Below are 23,258 nucleotides of genomic sequence, written 5' to 3'. Positions count from 1 at the left end.
GAAGCCATTCTCACTATGCAATATTTTTCACAAGTACGTAAAACTTTTGCACAGTACTGTATATATTTACGTTTAGCAGGGAAATAAATTTACAGTGCAAATTGTGGTTACTCCAGGGACGCTTGTGCATCAGACGCTGAAAATGTCCCGCCCCTTACTGAAACGGAAAATGTGATTGGTTAGCAAATATCCAATCGCGTCTGAAATGAGCGTCCTGATTGGTGGATCCGCTTAGTCGGATTGTCTGTCTTGCCAGTGCCATCAGTTGCGCTCCTGCAGCTCCGTGCGCGTTTAGAGAGAATCTTTGTACACTTTTAAAAATAAAATATAAAATACAGTTCACTCACCGGTGCTGCGGCATCACGTTAGTAGATTAAAAGTTCCACGTCAAAAGCCTACCTGTTGTTCTGGCAGCCATATGTACAATCACTTATTTTAAAATCCACGCAAAATCCTAAGAAAGCAGCCCTATAACCAAAGAGCCATCCAAATCAGACATAGAACGAAATCAGCACGATGGACAGCTCTGTTTTCTGATCACTGAACAGATAACCTTCGACGGTCAAATAACTAAACTGGAAACATGTTCATTAACAGCCACAGGCTACTAACGTTATCTCAGAGATTTTAGGCTACTTAAGCCAATTCAACTTTGAAAACATCAACATCAGACATCAAACAACATCAGCAAGTTGGACAGCGCTGTTTTGTCACAGTATCAAATGCGTAAAAATCACTTCCATATAGGCCTACGTTAAGCAAAGAAAAAAATAAATAAATCTGATGGCCGATTTTGCCTCTTCATTTTCATCGACCCTACATCAGTGGGAACAATGAGTCCGACTTTTTGATGCGCACAGGTGATCGATGCGGGGCTGCACGGTAGAAAGGAATAAACGTAAATCGTCCTCCACCTGCAGCCTTGATCGGTATTTGCTTTTATGCAGGGTCAAAGCGGAAAACCCGCACTCACATAAGCAAGTGGAGGTGAAGGGAATCTGCCTCCTCTCCTGTAGACTTTTGTACTGTAGACACTACAAAGCGATCAATTTTGCAACACGCATATGCATAATACGCACTATAACACGCAAGCTAGCGGGACAGATGTGTACAGACGTGAACCGTTATGTTTTTTTTCCCCCTCGTGCGCCTCACCAATTGAAAACCTCTGATCTAAGTCTTTCTAGCAAATCAGTCCACTGTCGGCCATTTTTGGAACGCTCTCGTGAGGCTATTTCCAGTCATGCCAGTGCAGCTCCTATCCACTTGAATGGGGAAAGACCAAAATCTCAAAAACGGTTAGTCAAGATTGCGATCAAAGAAAATATTTCAAATCAGCAATAAAATCTGACAATACTGGAATCATAAATTGTGATTCTTTACCTCAAATTACGCAAAAAAAAAACAAAAAAACAAACAAACAAAAAAAAAATTCCCGGCTTGTATAGCTAATGCGCATGCGCGTTCTAGAGTTGATTGACAGGCGATGTCTGTATCTAAAACGTGATTGGCTCTTTTAACTGTAAGGCGGAACTTCTTTTCTATTTCCGTTAACCGTTGGGTGCTAGAGCTCTTTGGTTGAGCGTTCCAATTTTTCCCATTCATTTTAATAGAAGTGTCCCATCTCTGGTAAATAATCTCTGGTATCATCTAGAATTCCGAGTTTCCATCTTGAACTTCCGACTTCGCTTAGTCATTAATGTGCTCGGAACTCGTAATTACGATATTTCCGAGTCCGCTAGAAGGGCACGTAAAACCCAGTTTGACTTTTGACACAACAGAACTTGCGTAGTACGCTTCGCTGAACCCGCACCGATAGAGATACATGGAAGCGCACACGCATTTCGACAAGCGGACAGGACTGAAAATCGTTCTGGAGGGGAACCAGCCCGAAAAGATTTATATATTTAGGCCCGGACGGGGCTACAGCAACACCGGGGGATGTTGGCGATGGCTGGTCAGCCTTGCGCTCTACGCGTCATCTCTCGGGCTGGTGGGTCTCTATGTGCAGCGTGTTTGTTTAGTGCGTGATCTGTGCAAATAAAGGTTATGAACAACGATGGGATAAATTTGCAACATGAGCGGTATGATCTCTACTTTGTTTATGTAAGTCTAGTCATACAGAACATATGTTCGTTTGAAACATCTCGATATTATTGATCTGTAGCTTGTATGTTATTGTTTTTGTGTGTTTTTGTTTTGTTTTACAATTTAGTGTTGTGTGCTGATTTCTATTATTTTTTGTTTTATAATTTAGTGCTGTGAATCCGTGTTTCATTCGTTCATTTCATATTCAGTTAGGAATTAAAATCGAAGAAACAAAAAACGACTTATTTCATTATTCTTTTATAAAACCAATATTAAAAAACAAATAATGACTTGTTTTTCGTAATTTAGATTTAATGCTTAAGTTAAAAATAGGAAATTGGAAAAATAGCAACGGGACACTGTGTGTTTTGATTATTTGATTTCACTAGTATATGGCTTGAATATTTGATTCGCAAACATGGGTGGACCTGGAACGCCCCTTTCCTCTGATTGGTCAACCTGCACCGTCGTCTTTCTCAATGCTGCGAGACAGAATAAAAGTTCCCTGCTGTTTAATTGTTTAGATAAATTAGTCTCAGTTAATATTGAATTCTTTACCATTTATTCCAAAACTCGCCACTTGTATTGCAGCTGAGCTACAGCTGAAGTCAGAAGTTTACATACACCTTAGCCAAATACATTTAAACTCAGTTTTTCACAATTCCTGACATTTAATCATAGAAAACATTCCCTGTCTTAGGTCAGTTAGGATCACTACTTTATTTTAAGAATGTGAAATGTCAAAATAATAGTATTGTTTATTTCAGCTTTTATTTCTTTCATCACATTCCCAGTGGGTCAGATGTTTAAATACACTTTGTTAGTATTTGGTAGCATTGCCTTTAAATTGTTTAACTTGGGTCAAACCTTTTGGGTAGCCTCCCACAAGCTTCTCACAATAAGTTGCTGGAATTTTGGCCCCTTCCTCCAGACAGAACTGGTGTAATTGTGTCAGGTTTGTAGGCCTCCTTGCTCGCACACATTTTTCAGTTCTGCCCACAAATTTTCTAATGGATTGAGGCCAGGGCTTTGTGATGGCCACTCCAATACCTTGACTTTGTTGTCCTTAAGACATTTTGCCACAACCTTTGAGGTATGCTTGGGGTCATTGTCCATTTGGAAGACCCATTTGCGACAAGCTTTAATTTCCTGGCTGATGTCTTGAGATGTTGCTTCAATATATCCACATAATTTTCCTTCCTCATGATGCCATCTATTTTGTGAAGTGCACCAGTCCCTCCTGCAGCAAAGCACCCCCATGCTTCACGGTTGGGATGGTGTTCTTCGGCTTGTAAGCCTCACCCTTTTTCCTCCAAACATAACGATGGTCATTATGGCCAAACAGTTCCATTTTTGTTTCATTAGACCAGAGGATGTTTCTCCAAAAAGTAAGATCTTTGTCCCCATGTGCACTTGCAAACTGTAGTCTGGCTTTTTTATGATGGTTTTGGAGCAGTGGGTTCTTCCTTGCTGAGTAGCCTTTCAGGTTATGTCAATATAGGACTTGTTTTACTGTGGATATAGATACTTGTCTACTTGTTTCCTCCAGCATCTTCAAAAGGTCCTTTGCTGTTGTTCTGGAATTGATAATTGATTTGCACTTTTCACACCAAACTATGTTCATCTCTAGGAGACAGAATATGTCTCCTTCCTGAGCGGTATGATGGCTGCGTGGTCCCATGGTGTTTATACTTGCGTTACATATTATTGTTTGTACAGATGAACGTGGTACCTTCAGGCATTTGGAAATTGCTCGCAAGGATGAACCAGACTTCTGGAGGTCCACAATTTTTTTTCTGAGGTCTTGGCTGATTTCTTTTGATTTTCCCATGATGTCAAGAAAAGAACTGCTTAAAGGCACAGTTAACTTGGTGTATGTAAACTTCTGACCCACTGGAATTGTGATATAGTCAATTAAAAGTGAAATAATCTGACTGTAAACAATTGTTGGAAAAATTACTCGTGTCATGCACAAAGTAGATGTCCTAAACTACTTGCCCAAACTATAGTTTGCTAATATAAAATCTGTGAAGTGGTTAAAAAAAATGAGTTTTAATGACTTCTACATAAGTGTATGTAAACTTCTAACTTCAAATGTATCTCTCTCTCATCAAGTAGGCTAGCCAGATTAATCAGACAGCCCTACTCATAAACCTGCTGTATTTGTTTTAAATGAGATAACAAAAATAACCATACATTCATGACTATTGAAGCATATGCCTACACTGAAAAGACATGCTTACATTTAACTGCAGAGTAAAGTTATTTTAGGTTTGATATTCGTTAGATATTCACCAATGGTGCATAAGGGACCGTCTGAAAACTCCACCCACAACTAAAACGTCACTGGCGTCAGAGCAGTCGTTTATTTGTCTGTTGACTTGCATGTTCTATCATAAAAAAAAATAAATAAAAAAATAAAAAAAAAATTTAAAAAAATAAAACAAACAAACAAACAAAAAAACATTCTACAGGTTGTAGTAGATCGCCAGAGTGATGGCTGTGCATATGAATGTATAGTATTCACTTATATTATGAAACAAAAATCACTAAAATTAACAAAAACATTTTCACATTCCAAAGGTTGTAGTAACTTCCCAGTGGGCAGACTGATTTACTACAGGTGAGATTTTTACAGTATGTCCAATATTATTAGTATTAGATTATTTTAAAAATGAATTAACTAAAATTCACCAAAATGTTATTTTCACATTCCAAAGGTTGTAGTAAGTTCCCAGTGGATAGACTGACATACTACTGATGAGATGTTTACAGTAAATGCAGTAATGAGTACAGTATTATATTATTTTCTAAACAAAACTAAAATTCATCAAAATGTTATTTCACATTCCTAAGGTTATAGTAACTTCCCAGTAGATATACTTACTACAGGTGAGATGTTTACAGGTAGTCAGTCTATCCACTGGGAAGGTACTACAACATTTTCAGGAATTTTTATAATGTTTATCTTAAAATAACCAAATACTGTATTCATATTATTGGACTTACTGTAAAAATCTCACTTGTAGTAGCTCAGTCTATTAACTGGCAACCTACTACAACGTTTAAAATGTAAAAGTGTACTTTTAATGTTTTGCGTTTAATTTGCGCATCAACTGAATGAGTGCTTGGACACTGCCTGTGTTTAATAGTGAGTGGAATTTGCAGACGGTCCCTTAAGTACGCTAAGCAATGAAAGCCCATCGGAGCATTTTCAGTCATAATTCTGCAGCCACACCAACTGACAGTTCTGAGTGCAGTGTTTCATGTCTGTATATTATAGTGATATACCATTTATATTTATATACCATAAAATGAAGACAAGTGTGCAAAATCTTTGCAAACATGCCGCCGGCAGAGAGCGTAGGTATGAGAAACCGAATATCCAAAAAATATCGAACTTAAAACTAACTTTACCCCGCTCTGGGAATTTAGGTGTGACGGACTTGCTCACCATGGAAATTATGCTAAAGGAAGTTAATGAATGCTTGTCTCTCAAAAGCTCAACCAGTGAATTAAAAATCAGCATTTACACATAGCCTTCACATTTGTCCGATAATAAAAGGCACACAAAACTGCCGCGTATACGACCCAGTAGGTAAAGGCCACCCATATTCCCATTCAAAAACATGGATGTCGTAATGATCTGAGCTTTAAATTCGTACTCTTCGCTGCCATGTAAATACTTATTGTCTTATATTACAGGTGCATCTCAATAAATTAGAATGTCGTGGAAAAGTTCATTTATTTCAGTAATTCAACTCAAATTGTGAAACTCGTGTATTAAATAAATTCAATGCACACAGACTGAAGTAGTTTAAGTCTTTGGTTCTTTTAATTGTGATGATTTTGGCTCACATTTAACAAAAACCCACCAATTCACTATCTCAAAAAATTAGAATACATCATAAGACCAATAAAAAAAACATTTTTAGTGAATTGTTGGCCTTCTGGAAAGTATGTTCATTTACTGTATATGTACTCAACACTTGGTAGGGGCTCCTTTTGCTTTAATTACTGCCTCAATTCGGCGTGGCATGGAGGTGATCAGTTTGTGGCACTGCTGAGATGGTATGGAAGCCCAGGTTTCTTTGACAGTGGCCTTCAGCTCATCTGCATTTTTTGGTCTCTTTCTCATTTTCCTCTTGACAATACCCCACAGATTCTCTATGGGGTTCAGGTCTGGTGAGTTTGCTGGCCAGTCAAGCACACCAACACCATGGTCATTTAACCAACTTTTGGTGCTTTTGGCAGTGTGGGCAGGTGCCAAATCCTGCTGGAAAATGAAATCAGCATCTTTAAAAAGCTGGTCAGCAGAAGGGAGCATGAAGTGCTCCAAAATGTCTTGGTAAACGGGTGCAGTGACTTTGGTTTTCAAAAAACACAATGGACCAACACCAGCAGATGACATTGCACCCCAAATCATCACAGACTGTGGAAACTTAACACTGGACTTCAAGCAACTTGGGCTATGAGCTTCTCCACACTTCCTCCAGACTCTAGGACCTTGGTTTCCCAATGAAATACAAAACTTGCTCTCATCTGAAAAGAGGACTTTGGACCACTGGGCAACAGTCCAGTTCTTCTCCTTAGCCCAGGTAAGACGCCTCTGACGTTGTCTGTGGTTCAGGAGCGGCTTAACAAGAGGAATACGACAACTGTAGCCAAATTCCTTGACACGTCTGTGTGTGGTGGCTCTTGATGCCTTGACCCCAGCCTCAGTCCATTCCTTGTGAAGTTCACCCAAATTCTTGAATCGATTTTGCTTGACAATCCTCATAAGGCTGCGGTTCTCTCGGTTGGTTGTGCATCTTTTCTTCCACACTTTTTCCTTCCACTCAACTTTCTGTTAACATGCTTGGATACAGCACTCTGTGAACAGCCAGCTTCTTTGGCAATTAATGTTTGTGGCTTACCCTCCTTGTGAAGGGTGTCAATGATTGTCTTCTGGACAACTGTCAGATCAGCAGTCTTCCCCATGATTGTGTAGCCTAGTGAACCAAACTGAGAGACCATTTTGAAGGCTCAGGAAACCTTTGCAGGTGTTTTGAGTTGATTAGCTGATTGGCATGTCACCATATTCTAATTTGTTGAGAGAGTGAATTGGTGGGTTTTTGTTAAATGTGAGCCAAAATCATCACAATTAAAAGAACCAAAGACTTAAACTACTTCAGTCTGTGTGCATTGAATTTATTTAATACACGAGTTTCACAATTTGAGTTGAATTACTGAAATAAATGAACTTTTCTACGACATTCTAATTTATTGAGATGCACCTGTAAATAATAATATCTTCCAATTTATCTGTTATTATTATTGTTGTTGTTGTTGTTTATCATTTGTTATTTACTGTTGTAGCAGTTACAAGTCACTGGCATGAATGCTCATCTGTCTTGGATGCACCCTACGTTAAGTCTGTATATTCCCTGAATCACATCTTGCTTTGTTCATTGCATTGCAATATGTAAAAATGAAAATAAATTTTCAACACTCTTTGATTTCACATTTCAAAAACGCACGACACACTGATGTCAATTTAATACGCTTATTTAAAGCAATCAAACTATAGCTGCCTTAGACTAATTATTAGGACAAAAGGTGTCCCGACTGTAAGTCCACCATGACGCTGTACATGACTTGTAAAATTGGGACTGTCCCCAGTTTTAAAGTGACGTCCGGTCACCCTAACTGCGAATGCCAGCCGATTGTCCAGTGCAGTGTGGACCACCAGTGCCCAACTGATCAGCTGCACTGCATGGTACCACTTATAAATGAATAAAACAAGTTGTGTGGCACGAAGCAGGATAGCCTAACTGTGAGAAGACATTTGGCATACAGCTGAACATCTTAATGTGTGTGTGTTTGTGTGGTTTATGAGGACATTTTTATAAGTTACAAACTGGAAATTACAAGGGAATTATGCTATAAGTGTGGTTTATGAGGACATTTCTAGTGTCCCCAAATTCAAATTGCTTAAACATACTATTTGATTTTTTATTTATTTATTTTTTTTTAATGTAAAAATGCAGAACGTTTTTTGTGAGGGTTAGGTTTAGGGGTAGGGTTAGGGGATAGAATCTATAGTTTGTACAGTATAAAGATCATTATATCTATGGAGAGTCCTCACAGGGTCATAGCTAGAGGGGTGAAAGGTGGTAATGATTCGAGGGGCCCACAGGTGCAGGGGGGCCCCACAACAAATTCTGAACTGTTTTTTTTTAATAGGAAAGGGTCCCAAAGCAATATACAGCCAGGGGCCCCAGAATACCCAGCTACGGCCCTGAGTACTCATAAGGATAGCAGCACCAACGTGTGTGTGTGTGTGTGTGTGTGTGTGTGTGTGTGTGGCAATGATTGTCCTAATGCTGAATCGCATGAAGACGAAACCCTTCCTGCATTCAGTGAACATTTTACGGTAATGTGTAGGCACTATGTCTGACTATTTGATGAGAGAGATAGCTCATCTGCAATACAAGTGGCGAGTTTTGGAGAATAAATGGGAAAGAATTTAATATTAACTGAGACTAATTCATTTGAACAATTAAACAGCAGGGAACTTTTATTCTGTCTTGCAGTGTTGAGAAAGACAACGGTGCAGGTTGACCAATCATTGGAAAGGGGCGTTCCAGGTCCACCCATATGTGCGAATCAAATATTCAAGCCATATACTAGTGAAATCAAATAATCAAAACACACAGTGTCCCGTAGCTATTTTTCCAATTCCCTATTTTTAACTTCAGCATTAAATCTAAATTACGAAAAACAAGTCATTATTTGTTTTTTAATATTGGTTTTATAAACGAATAATGAAATAACAATTCGTTTTGTTTTTCCGATTTTGAATTGCTAATTGAATATGAAATGAACGAATGAAACACGGATTGTTGTGGGTCCTTGTACTTTTGCGTCCATTCTTTTTTTACTTTTTAAACCCAAAAATAAAAAAAATAAAAAAATGCGGCTTTATTGGTTTTAACACTGATGAATAGAATAAGCAGATACAAACTCCTTTTCTGTTGACTATTTTATTTTCTATTTAAAAAATTAATAAAGAGAAAGGGGAAAAAGGCTTAATTTTCGTTTCTTTTATTGTTTAAAAAATTAATTTACGGCTTAAAAATTTGATATGCACATGTGAGCGGCACTGAAACGCCCCTTTTATCTGATTGGTGAACCCGCCCTGTCTTCTGTACTGCCTTAATCCAATCAGCCAGTATTAGAGTTGGGATTGCTCTGCAAATTTGTGTCAATTTTCATTAAATATTGTCCCGAACCACCACTAACTGTAACCTGTGCATGCCATATGTATTAGAATCTTGCTGCTTGGCACATCATGGTGTTGTTGCCTCTTAATAGACAACGCGTGAGAGATCGCAAGCCACATCACTTGGCCATATGATGACTGGGAGTTGGTCTATTATATATATTATTTTTATTTTTAATAACATTGCATGATTTAGTAGTACCTGTGTATTCGTGTCCCATTGATAAATGTAATTAAAAAAGAGTTCTGTTGCTTTGGATAAAAGAGAATGCTAAATTCATGTTTAGGCATCATGAACATGGATTGGAGTGGACATAAAATTCTAATAGCTAAGATTTGGACACAAGGCATCCCGACAGGTCCGTCAGGATGTGGGACACGGCGTGTAAAAGCAGGACTGTCCCTGTTATTGGGACGTCTAGTCACCCTATCTCCATAAGTGCAATGTTAATTTCTGCAAGCTGTAGATTGCTGATACTGTCATAGATCCTTTGCCTCTAATGTAAAGACTCACTCTCAAAGTCTTGGGTTTTAATGCCATAAGATGAGACTTTATTAAAAACATAACAAAGCCGAGGTGGTTTATGGAGCATCTGAAATTACACTTCAGAATCATGCATTTTTTATACAGTTTCTGCTCCCCTTAACTCTTTGAGTGATGACCTTTTCATCCAATGAAATCGTCTTATGCCTCCCTAGTTTCATCTTTGCCGTCTCCCTTGCAGCTGGTCACCTTTGGCCCCAACTTGCTGTTTCATCTTATTGCTAGCACTAAGTAGCGCACATATATCGTTTGCCTGTTTTGGTAATCTTGGCATTATCTTCACCAGTCCTGCTCATTAAATTATCCTTTCAATATCCACATGCCCACCTCCCTTTGGGCCCTACAAAGTTTGATAGAAAGAGGCTGTAATTCTTTCTAAAAGCCAAGCTACTACAGGTGTTGTTCCTTATCTAAACCTCCTTACTCATTCGCTTGACACAGGCATCCCGTCTCCCAGGTCTCCTACTTTCTGTATTACATCAATTCATTTTCCCTTGTCACAAAGGCCTTACACAGAGAGAGACTGCAAGCTAAGCTGTTTTCTGTTGTCTGTTCTCTGCACTTTCAAACTGTATCTAAATAATCAGAGTATTCTCTCCCTCTCTGCCGACTCTACGCTCACTCTCACCTGAGTTCTAATTACACACACCTGCACATCATCAGCGCTCTAATCAAGGACTGCATATATACCCCGCTCTCACTCACTATCGTTGTCTGTTCTTGTCTATGTTATACCTGTGACCACAGACTCTCTAGCTCACTGATACTTACCTGTTTTAACTTACTATGTTCCATGTTCTCCTCATCTTAGTTTGGTGTTGTGCATTCCCATGTTGTATCCTCTGTGTTTGGATCATCCTGTGTCGTTTACTTTTCCTGAAAGGATCAAAGGACTTAATTTGTTTACATTGCTGAATCACTTCATCTGTTCAATAAACCCTGCGATTGAGTTCATCTCTCTGCCTCTGAGTTTTTCCGTGACAGAAGAACAGACCAACCTAATGGACTCAGCAGGGACTTTCAATCATCCACCAACACAGACGAGTGTTATATTAGAGGAGCTGGTTAACAAACTTAATCAAGTCGTATCACCATCTGGGACTCCGAACGCAAGCTCTGCTTCTCACCCCTCGTCTACATCTCCATCACTGGTTTCACTGCAAGCCAGTCCCATGGTCAACCCATCTCCTTATGTGGGTGTGGCGGAGGATTGCAGCGGATTCCTGTTGCAGTGTTCACTGATGCTCGAGATGCAATCTCAAAAGTTCATTACAGATTGAGCGAAAATCGACTGTCATCTCATTACTTACATGATGTGCATTGCAGTGTGCAGACACCTTGTGGCACCACAACGGTCCAATCACTCAGTCATTAAATGCCTTCCTCGCACACTTTAAGGAGGTCTTTGGATTACCCGTTGGTGATTCGTTGATGAGTGAACAACTTTATCGCCTCAAACAAGGAAAGAAGTCTATCACAGTTTATGCCTTGTAGTTTCGCACGCTTGCAGCCGCAAGTGGCTGGAATGAACCTGCCCTGCTAACGACCTACCGACAGGGACTAGAACCTTCACTGCGTCTACAGCTGGCAGCTCACAACGACTCCATCTGTTCCTGGTCATTACGGATCATCACAACCTAGAATACCTAAGAGAAGCTAAACGGTTGAACCCCCGCCAGGCACGGTGGGCCTTGTTCTTTACTAGGTTTAACTTCTCTGTATCTTATCGTCCAGGGTCCAAGAACACTAAGGCAGATGTTTTATCACGACTGTATGTAAAAGAACCTCCTTGTGGGACACCGAAGTCCATTCAATCTCCAGCACTAATCGTCAGTCCCATCCAGTGGGCTCTGGACAGCCAAATAGGAGGCTACCCGAGAAGAACCTGCTCCACCTGGGTGTCCTGAAAGATGCAGATACATCCCCTCATGCCTTCGGACTCCCCTTATCCCATCCATCCACTCCTCCCTGGGCTCTGGTCTTCCTGGCTACCATCAAACACTCTCGCTTCTCCAAAATTGCTGCTGGTGGTCTCATATGTCGCAGGAAGTCCAACGAAACGTTCAAGGCTGTCCGGAGTGTGCCATCTCCAAATCTCCACGCCATCTTCCATCTGGTAAGCTCCTCCTTCTGCCCGTTCCTCAATGCCCCTTGTCACACTTGGGGGTGGATTTTATAACTGATCTACCTGTCTCAGATTCCTTCACCTGTGTATTAGTTGCTGTTGACAGATTCTCCAAAGCTTGCCGTTTGATTCCTATGAAGGGTCTCCCCACAGCACAGGAGGTCCCTGAAGGGGAGGGGGGGTACTGTCACGGATCCACTGGTCTCTCACTCTCCCTCACTGCCGACTCTACGCTCACTCTCCCCTGAGTTCTAAATACACACACCTGCACATCATCAGCGCTCTAATCAAGGACTGCATATATACCCCGCTCTCACTCTCTATCGTTGTCTGTTTTCATCTATGTTATACCTGTGACCACAGACTCTAGCTTGCTGATACTTACCTGTTGCAACTTATTATGTTCCATGTTCTCCTCATCTTAGTTTGGTGTGCATTCCCATGTTATATCCCTGGTGTATGGATCATCCTGTGTTTAAGTTTCCTGAAAGGATCGAAGGACTTAATTTGTTTACATTGCTGAATCACTTCATCTGTTCAATAAACCCTGCAATTGAGTTCATCTCTCTGCCTCTGTGAATTTCTCCATGACAGATAGAGTGTGCTGCTGACGTAAATGTCTGGATGAACATTTAGTAAAATATATTATTAAATGTCAAAAATAAATAAACTTATATTAACTCATGGGGCTTTGTCAACAGGAAATGAGTTTGTATCTGCTTATTTTATTTATCAGTGTTAAAACCAATAAAGAAAAAAAGTAATTTTTAGTTTTTCATTTTTGGGTTAAAAAGAAAAAGGAATGAACGCAAAAGTACAGAGACCGTTCTGTGTTCTGATTTGCATTTTTGTTTTGCATGTTTTTTTATTTGGTTTTCTGTTTTGTTATTTTTTTGTTTTCAGGGCTATTTTGTTTTACAATTTAGTGTTGTGTTTTCTGATTTGGATATTTGTTTTGCATGTTTTTTTAAAAAAATTTTTATTTGGTTCTCTGGTTTGTTTTTATTTGATCTTTAATTGTTTTATGCTGTTTTTATTTTACAATTTAGTGTTGTGTGTTCTGATTTTTTATTTTATTATTATTGTTTTATTTATTTTTTCATTTGGTTTTCTGGTTTGGTTATCAGACAGAATTTTTTTTTTAAATAACTTATCAGTGCATGCCAATAAGGTAAGATAGAAGATGTATTTGTATTTGATGTGTTTTCAGGGAATGGCCATCTCTGTATTGGGCCCTACCTTTGAAGACCTGGCTGTCAATGTCAACAAGAACATCAGTAATTTGTCCTACATCTTTGTGGGTCGTTCATCGGGATATGCTGGAGGCTCTCTGTTAGGAGGGATCCTGTTTGACTGTGTGAATTCCCATTTGTTGCTGGGTAAGGCACAGATATTCCACATAAAAAATGGCATTGTGCTAAATCACAACACAAATTCGGCCATTTCAATATTGGTATCCTATTTGGTGTAATTGCTGTTTATATAGAATTCTATATAAACACCCTTTTTGCATTTGCAACGATTAATAGATCTTTGCTTCACTTACACATGGTTTGTGGGTTTGCTGCCGGGTCCAATGTAGTTTTTAACTGCGCCATCTTTCAATAACAGCCTCACTGTGACAGGTTCACAAAACAACCCATGCTAAAATGTGCTGCACAAACTGTAAAGATTTATGTGATCAGAGACCTTGATAAAAATCATCTTTAGTTGCTCTATTCTAATGTTGGGGTCAACTGAATTGATATGCGGAGTGGCAGGTATTACACCCAGCCAGGAACAGAACAAGGTTTGGCTTTAGTTCTTCTGCTGTTTAGAAATAATAGTTATAATATTTATAATTAATTAATAATTATAATCTACCCTACTTCCTCATTATCTCAGTGTAACTTACAGAACACTGTCAGCAGTGGTTACTGGAACATGGTTACCTTAACTTTCAAAAGTTTAAGGATATGACCCCTTTAAATATGACATTTGATGACAAATTACATTTCTGACTGTAGTGACTTGTTGCTCATGGCTGTTTTATCTCAACAGGCTTCTCATTGTTGATCACATCATTTGGGATGTTTGGGACTCCATTCTGTAAACAAGCTTGGCTGCTCACGGCTCTGGTATCTAGTGTGGGGATGTCAATGGGAGTTATAGATACAGGTAAGGGCAGGTGTTAATTTCCTGTCGCAATCAAACATATCTATTGAGAACATTCATTGATGCCTCTCATAATTATGAAAAACTTATATAAGCGACTATATTGTACAACATATTGCAAATATTGTTGAAAAACAGCATTAAGTGGTTAACAATGAATTTTAATAGTATTTACTTTATAAAGCCATATACAGACATTTAAAACAATAAAATAGTTAGTTGTTGTTTTAAATGGAGCAGTTTTTTAACCTTCAGACAAAATCTAAAAATCATATTTGACACACAAGGCTTTAAAGTTCATTATCCTCCTGATACCCAACAATGAATTTTTGTATTCCACTTTTGTTAAGTTCCTCTTAGCCCATACATGCCACAGTAGTATATCTTGGGATATCTTAAGAGGACACTCTTGGATTTTTAGAGAATGTTTGGGAGTTTGGCTATGTAAATTTCCTCTCCTTGGTCTATAGAAATGTTTGACAATACAATTCAGCACATCAAATAGAATATGAATAAAATATATATTTAAAAATATGATCAAATGCTTTTTATGCACCAAACACCATATCAACAATATAAAAAGCAAAATGTTTGTTTATTTATTTATTTATTTTTTGCTGGGTCTCAGGAGGTTATAGTAAGATGACATCATAATAGCTTGTAATGTAAAACAATGAGCTCTTTATAAGGACAGCACAGGCTGCATATATACAAATACACATAAATATCAGTTACCACTTTAAATATATCTTTTAAAAATTGTATGTCAATATTTTCAAAGCTCTGTGTTTTTTATTGTGGTGCGCATGAATGGGATGGAATGATGACTGAGAGATATACCCCAAAAGCCTATTGAATCATATTTGATACATGAATTTCAACTTGATTTTTCTATAAAATATTGTATGACATTTTAACCAAGCACAAGTTGCTTCAATTCAGTAAATACTCATTTTGAAATATCAGTAAAATATAAACATTTCGTTATGTTCACTTTATCAAAATCAGCAAAGATTTCACAGCAAAAACATGCATCACAGTATGAAGGTGGACATTTTTCAGAAATGATATTACAAGGTCTTGTACTTCCAGGACAGCACGGAAACTTTCACCAGGATGCAGTAGACATCTAGTGCATTGCATACAACAGGTTTTTCAGTTTTTCAAATATTTATTATGTTGAAGATGTAGAGGCTTTGGAAAATCATGTTTCAAATATGCACAGATTTATAGGGTTAAAAAATGTTGAAAGTATGAATCCTGTTGCAAGTTGTAGGTTGAAGTATCAAAAGAATCTTTAAAAGTGCTGTTGTAACTCTGAGTCTCTGGTTGTTAACAGGTGGTAATGTTCTCATACTGAACACATGGGGAGAACAGGCTGGCCCTCACATGCAGGCTCTGCACTTCAGCTTTGCCGCTGGAGCATTTGCCTCCCCGATCATAGCCAAGCTGCTGTTTGGCCAAAAGAAAGATCCCAGCGTGAATTCCACCACTTATGCTCCTCCATTGTCTGTCAGCTCCTCCAAGACCATCCTTCCATTTTCCCATCCCAAGAGCAACATTATATCATCCATGTGGGCCTACATTGTGATTGGTGCATTTGTGTTATTGGTGTCACTCCTCTTTTTCATCCTGTATTTCAGTAGCCCCCCCATCTCAAACCGAGTTAAGACGGCCTCAGGAAAGCTGCTGTTCTCCAAACACCACAACGCTCTCATATTCCTGCTGTCTATGTTTTTTTTTCTTCTACGTTGGTGGTGAAGTAGCATATGGCTCCTTTATATTCACCTACGTGAAGGACTATGCTGGTATGGACGAGGCTCAATCAGCAGGGCTGAACTCACTTTTTTGGGGAACGTTCGCAGCTGGCCGAGGTCTGGCCATCTTTTTTGCGACTTGTCTGCGCCCAGGCACCCTGATCCTTCTGAGTGTAGTGTGCACTACAGTTTCCTCACTCCTGCTGATGCTTTTTAGCAGAAGTGACCCTGTGCTCTGGACTTGCACCGCCCTGTATGGTGTCTCCATGTCTACCATCTTTCCCAGTGGGATTTCATGGTTGGAGCAGTACACAAAAGTGACAGGGCGGTCGGCTGCAGTGTTTGTAGTGGGTGCAGCCCTCGGCGAGATGGCCCTGCCAGCCCTGTTGGGCTTCTTACTGGGGCGAGTGCAGAAACAACCATTGTTGATGTACCTGGCATTCGGCACATCCATCTTCACTTCCATCATTTTCCCTATCATGTACAAACTAGCATCACGAGGAAGGGACTCTTATATACAGAAAGTGCTGGGAAAACACACTGCGGATAACAGTGAGTACTGCCAAGCCCTACTAGACAATATGGAGGAATTGGAGGAGCTGGAGACTGTAAGTGAAACCGACCAATTTAAAGATACAGACGATGCCAGCCCTGTGAACTCTTCAGTGTCATCTGATGTTGCAGCCTCTGCTCTTGCTGAGCAGTCAATGGGCACTTCAGCAGACCCCACAGCCCTTAATCCTGTGTCTAAGACTTTCCTAGATGTAAACTGTTAATACCCATCAATAGGGAGGACTGAAATTCCAGACCTGCTATTCCAGATCAGATCCAGTTCCTATTAATTGGACCCAATCTAAGCTACTAAACTATCTGCTTTCCTTAATGCTTCAATTTCTGTGTCTCTTCTTTCTCATTTGCCATGAATGTTGAATTGCGGGAACAATTTTCATTTCATGATGTCTTCCATTTGTAGAGCACTTTTTGCAATCAAAGGTCCTGGAAGCAAGATGGTAAAATGTCTGAAAAGTTTTATTGTTGAAAATATTATTTTATTTTTTAAATTAAATTAATTATTTCAAGTCATTATTGAAGACTCACAATGTAAGTTGTGTATTCACTAAATATTTCTAGTAATTTATTTAAAACAAATTTTTATGTTATGTGTAGAATTGATGGAATATTCCCATCTGTGGCATGCTGTTGATTACCACAGAAAATAATTTTGACTCGTTCTAGAAAAAAGTGTTTACAGTCGAAGTCAAAGGGGCAAGTCAATCCAGAGGGTTTAAAAACAGAAATTTGAAGCTAATTTTTTTATATAACATATACAATTTTCTGTAGAAAAATGTTTTTTTTTTTTTGCTGTAAAATTGATAAAACAGCCCTTTTAGAAGATGGGACCACTGTTCTAGATGGATGATCTTGTGGTCATGCCTTAGCTTTGCTCTAGATCAATATGAGTACTGGTGTCTGTGTAAATAACAATAAAAAATAATAGATCTTTGTTTATTAAATTTAAAAGTTATATTAGGGCTGATTAAAACCCTTAACTCATTGTACTAGAGGTGAAAACTGTAAGACTGGCACAAAATTGTCTTCATCACTTCCGGTAAAAGTCAAAGAACTCTGCAAGAACCAATGTCATAAAACTCTCACACAGAAGACATCTCCACCTGAGACAACACACCCCACTGATTAGGGACCATAAAACGCAAATCACACTCACATCTGTTCTCCCTCTCTAAACTCAGGTCACTTTAAGGACACCAAAAAACTAAGTTATGACTTATCCTGTTCTGTAATGTAAAACGTTTTTGATCATGCATATTTGGTATAATTTGAAAGATCTAATTGCAACTGGTAACACCGTCTCATTCCCTTCCAGCAAAATCAAGTCACTAGTAAGGTTTCAGAGTTTCAAAGAACTTGCTTGCAACCCCTAAGTTGTAAAACCAGATCCTAAATAACATCAAACACACACATTTGAAATAACAATAGAATCGTTTGGTATTTAGGGAAAGATGACAAAGGAATCAGGGTCTCTGTAGCCAGATGACCCACACAGAAAACACTGTGTGTTGTTTTTCTCTACCAGGTAATTGCAAATTGAATTTCTTATGTTTGGTAAATGTTTGAATGGAATGCAACTTTAATTATATTATAATGCTTGGTTCACTGATAGCATTGAGTTTGATTTATTATTTTAATTGGATTGTTTGAATGTATTACTATTACCTGGTAAATAAACTGTTATTATGATTCATTCTGAAGGACTGTTTTCTAGTATATTTCTTATTATCTACAAATCTATGGTCAGAGTTGGCTTAACTAAGCTACTTCAGAAGTAACCCATTAGTTAAGTATGTAAAAGGCTAAACGGCGAACCGAGAATCTATAATAGAACTTAGCCAAGTAGAATTAAATGGGAATACTAAGGGTAGGACCGAGAATCTGTAAAACAGAACTTAATTGACTGGGGCTAAACGGTGAGTTGAGAATCTATATTGAACGGATAAAGCTGAGAACCTATAAAGACTTAGTCTAAAACTTACTAATATCTGAAACTGATGAGTTTTGTAGTTAAAGGACCTGCGTCCAGCAGGCACAGGACCCAAACACTGAAATAATGAATGCAGTCTAGAAGAGAGAATTACTAAAAATAATAATATACAAAACTTAAATTCAGAGCATAGATACATCCACAAGGTTTTTCATAATAGGAGTCAGATGAAATAAAGAAAATAATTAATGATAAGATTAATAAAACATGGAACTCTAATCAAATAATCAAAGTATTATTTAATGTGCACGATAAGACAGAACACACAGGAGAAATTCAGCCACGTCATTGGATACCGTCCTTGGGCCATTGGGTGGCCTCTCCCTTACAAAACTTTACCAAGAGAGCAATCAGTCTTTTGGGTTATACATACTTATCCATGTATTTATCCACCGAATGACAAAATCCCACAACTGACAGGGTTAAATGTCAAGTAATTTTTTATTGTATAGCACTTTTGACAACACAAATCATTTCAAAGCAGCTTACCAGAAAATGATGCTATAACGAAAATGAAACTTTAATGTCTGTAAGGTCTGTCATCATTGTGCAGTTTGATAAAAATGTAATAAAAAATATACATATACAGTATATATACAGTATGTACAGTATGTATATATATATATATATTGTGGTGAACATCAGTTAAGATGGCATTCCAGGGACCAGTTTATGGCAGGGCCCCTCTCTAACTGCCGGTGTGGAAGAAGATGTACCTCACTGTGATTGGATCCTTGGTGAATGAACATAAACAAATGTTCAGCAACATCAGATATGATGCTAAGACAACTGCCAGACACCTCTTACAGGGCAGAAAGGAGGACCTTCTGCCCCCACCAAACTCATTCCTAACGGTCATATATTCCTTCAGGACCTCCCGGATGCAGCTGCAGTGGAGAGCCACAGTGATCTATTCTATAGATCTATTGGTTTGGAGGCCTTAAATTAATATAAACTGCAACACATCCACTCCATCTTCATGCAAAGCACAGTTTATGTTAATGGTTATTGACTGTTAACACAACAGTTCATGGGACAGACCTATTAACAGATAAACGAATGCATGGACGATGACTTAACCGTTTCTTATCGTGTTTGGTCTCTATCTGTTCCATACGATGCCTTTAATAATTGAAAGAGGTTTGGTAAAGAAATAATGCATGGGTAAAACATTAAAGACACTGCTTTAACACTGTACTTTATGCTAAGCAAATGAGTTCCACACTAGGGTGGGCAACACCGTGGCCAATCACACTCCAGGATCGGAAAGGAGCCAGATTTCGATCTCCTCCTCATCAGAAAGGGATAAATATGTCCCCCGGATAGACACACCCTTGTCCTGCATTTCCAACTCGACGGGGAAGGAGACATTAGCAGACACATTACGTCCTGAGTTTCTGACCTGACGAGGAAAGAGGCTACAAGATAATTGAGGTTAAGCTTTTGTGAGCAAAACCTTTTATATTGCTTTATTGCTATATTGCTGAAACTCTAGCTGAAAAAGGGCCCCAGCATTGAGGGACGTTATCTGACTTACAGCCCCTCCAGCAGCGCAGCCCAGTCCACAAAGGACCTCTGCATCGGCAGACATTGCCTGTCCCACACGGCTCCTCAGTGATGCAGCCAGCCTGCAAAGGACCCTGTGAAGATTCAACTGACCCAGCTGCCCAGTCCACTCTTTAAGGACCCTCTTGGCGCAACCGAAGTTCAGCATCCTCCAGCCCAGCGTGGCAACGATTACTGGATCGCAACTCTGTGCCCTTCCCACTGCACGCTACCCGCATCACCAGTGGAAGATGTCTCTATTGCCGGACTGATTACCCGACTGTGTGGAATGTAAATATAAACTAATCAAACCTCTTTCTAAAGACCTTGGCATTAGTTTATACCTGCAGCATATGTTTTTCTAACTTGCTTAGATAACAGTTACCTGGGGTTAGCTTGTTACAAATAATTGGTATATTATTTGTTTAATGATAAATAAGCATTATTTATCACCATTTTACCAGAGCCATTAGGTTTTTTCCCATAAGGAGCATTCCCATACAATTCTCTCCCATTGCTACATTCAGTTCAACAGCATTGCATTTATCCATTCTGTGTTCAAATCATTTATTTGTTTTGTTTAATTCAGTACTTTCCTTTTTTGGTTATTAGTTTATTATCCTTTAGCAGTGCATATTCATTATTAGCATTATTAATCGTTGTGGTATTTACTCGCATATCTATTGTTAATAAATTTCATTAATTTTATTACAACTGTGTCTTAATTGTGTTGATGATCAAAGACTCTACTAGTTGTCCAGACTCTCACAAATCCTTCAGATAAATCAGCTGACCAACTCCCTCAAGTTTACATTAATTCTAAATTATCGAACAGCTCTTTTGGGAGTGTTATTAAATTGTTAAGATAGTATTCTTAACTGGTGCCCCGTATTGCAAAGGGGGAGGGGTCATCTGATACACTCATAACCACGCCTTAAGTGACACGTGATCAAAAATCACTACATCATCGGTGAATTGAGTAGAAATCACTACTTTATAAGGCTTTAGTTGGCAACTCATTTATTGTCTATATGTATTCCATTTTAAGAGAGTGTAGTCCATCCTTATACAAGATGATGCAGGCAGAGGTCAGTGAGAGGCATCGCAGTTCGGCTGGAAGCTTGTGGCAGTTCATTTCCGGTGTTGTCCATCCTAAGTCCGAGGTTCAGGTCAGTGGCCAGTATCCCATGTTTTACGGTTGGAGCTGGAAGCAATTCATCCTCTGTGAAGTCCATAGTAAGTGATGTCTGGCTGGCTCAGACTGCAGTTAGTAGTCATCACTCTGCGACAAGTAGCAGTGGGAGTTGGACATCTGGCAGGACCGGAGCTGGATCTGGCAGGCTCTGGTAACCTCAAGGATATACAGTATATCCCGAGCAGTGCTCAAATTGATTCCAGTCTTATGGGGGGTCCCCTAGTATTCAGTTTGTTCAGTTACAGATGCCATTGCAGAAATTCACTATTCACAATCAGCCATGACTAATTTAATCCCATGGAAAGTGTCCAATAACAAGATGGTCACTGAGACTAAGCGAGTAGTAATCGGCTGGTCATGTGATTCTAAAATGGCAACCCCCATGAAGGTGCCCCTGCTCCATGTAGAATAAAACAGCTTTTATAGGTTACTGTTATGACTAGAGTCCTCATCTCATGTGAGTGCTCATGATTTTATACATATGTTTCAAAATTATAATTCATTTCTTTAGGAGTAAAACTTTCGTAATGGGGAAAAAAATTACTGGGTGCACCTTTAAATATTGATCTGTTTCTCACCCACACTTATCATATCACTTCTGAAGACATAGATTTAACTTCTGGAGTCTTGTGGATTACTTTTATGCCAACTGATGCTTTTATGTGATTTTTGGAGCTTCAAATTTTAGCACCCATTCACTTGCATTGTATGGACCAAAACAGCTGAGATGTTCTTCTAAAAATCTTCATTTGAGTTCAGCAAATGAAAGAACATCATACACATCTGGGATGGCATAAGAGTGAGTAAATGATGAGAGAATTTTTAGGTGAACTATTTCTTTAAGTCAGGGTATCTGCAGATATCAGCATTTCAAATGTGATACTTTTAAATACCCTTTTCAAGACCTTTTCAGTCATTCACATACTTTGGGTGTGTCTCAAACAGTTCCCTAATTCAGTAGTCAGGGCACTGTCTGTGAGTCGGCCATTTTAAGAGCAGTCCCATTTGCAAAATCGTTCCAGTGCACTGAAACCTTCGCTCCCTAAAAAATCCCACAATGCACCTGTGGCAGAGGGTGCGTGGTCGAGCACCCATCCAGAGAGAGAGAAAGCGGTAAGGGTGCTTACACCTGAGCTAAATTATGTCTAACACCTGTCTCTAATTCCAGTGAACTTGGGGAGAGCGGCATATAAACAGCCATGCCACCACCAGAAGGGAGAGAGAGAGTCTGGCACGAGAGTCTCACAGTGAAGCTACAGAGTTCGTGATGCTAAAGAGTTGTGATAAAGACTTTGTGATGATTAAGAGGCTCTGACTAGGAGCCTGTGATGCTAAAGAGTTTGTGAAGCTGAAGAATTTACTGTGCCAGTTGTGACTGTGTTACCCCTAAGTTTGTGATTAAAAGCTCACCTGAGACCTGAACCTTCCTGTCCCAGTGACCTCCTTCCCTCACAGCACCGTAAAAAACAGGGAGCATCATTGCTCATTATGTTCCCTTACCAGAAACATTGTCATGTCCTCTGAAGTCTCTCAAGTCGTTAGAAGACGAGCACAAGTGTAAAAATATGAAGCCTTTCTTTCTCTTTAAAATAAATGTTGTTTGTTATGTCTTTCATTCATAATTACCATGAAAGTGAAATCTTTTAAATATTTGAGTAGTTTAAAGGTTTAAAATAAACTCCAATATATTTGTATTTCTTTATTTATACCATTTATCTGTTATAATTACACTGTACATTTGAATATCTTCAAAGAAAATGAACAAAAATGTCATTTATACAGCAATGGTGCTGATTAATGACAGCTGTGCTTCTATGCGTGAGCTTGTTAATGTGTCGCAGGTGATTGAATCATAAGCGTCCCAATGTTCAGTGGATCAGTACCTTACCAGTGCCTGAATTCGTGTTCACGATATACTGATTCACAACATAGGGAGTTAGGGAGCTGATTGAGACACAGTGTCTGTTCCTCGGTGGTGGAAAGCTCTTCCAACAGATATCAAATATATTATCCAGATATCACAAAC

The 23,258-nt window shown here is 38.9% G+C and overlaps 1 pseudogene; it reads left to right on the top strand.

The window, feature by feature from the left end:
* Window positions 1-1,562: 1,562 nt before the first annotated feature.
* On the top strand, window positions 1,563-18,338 carry LOC127415821 (sodium-dependent glucose transporter 1-like; annotated as a pseudogene).
* The last annotated feature ends 4,920 nt before the right edge of the window (window positions 18,339-23,258 follow it).

Source organism: Myxocyprinus asiaticus, chromosome 25 (genome assembly GCF_019703515.2).
Source record: "Myxocyprinus asiaticus isolate MX2 ecotype Aquarium Trade chromosome 25, UBuf_Myxa_2, whole genome shotgun sequence".
NCBI lineage: Eukaryota > Metazoa > Chordata > Actinopteri > Cypriniformes > Catostomidae > Myxocyprinus > Myxocyprinus asiaticus.
Note: the sequence above shows the minus strand (reverse complement) of the source record. Positions and strands in the feature narration are given on the sequence as shown.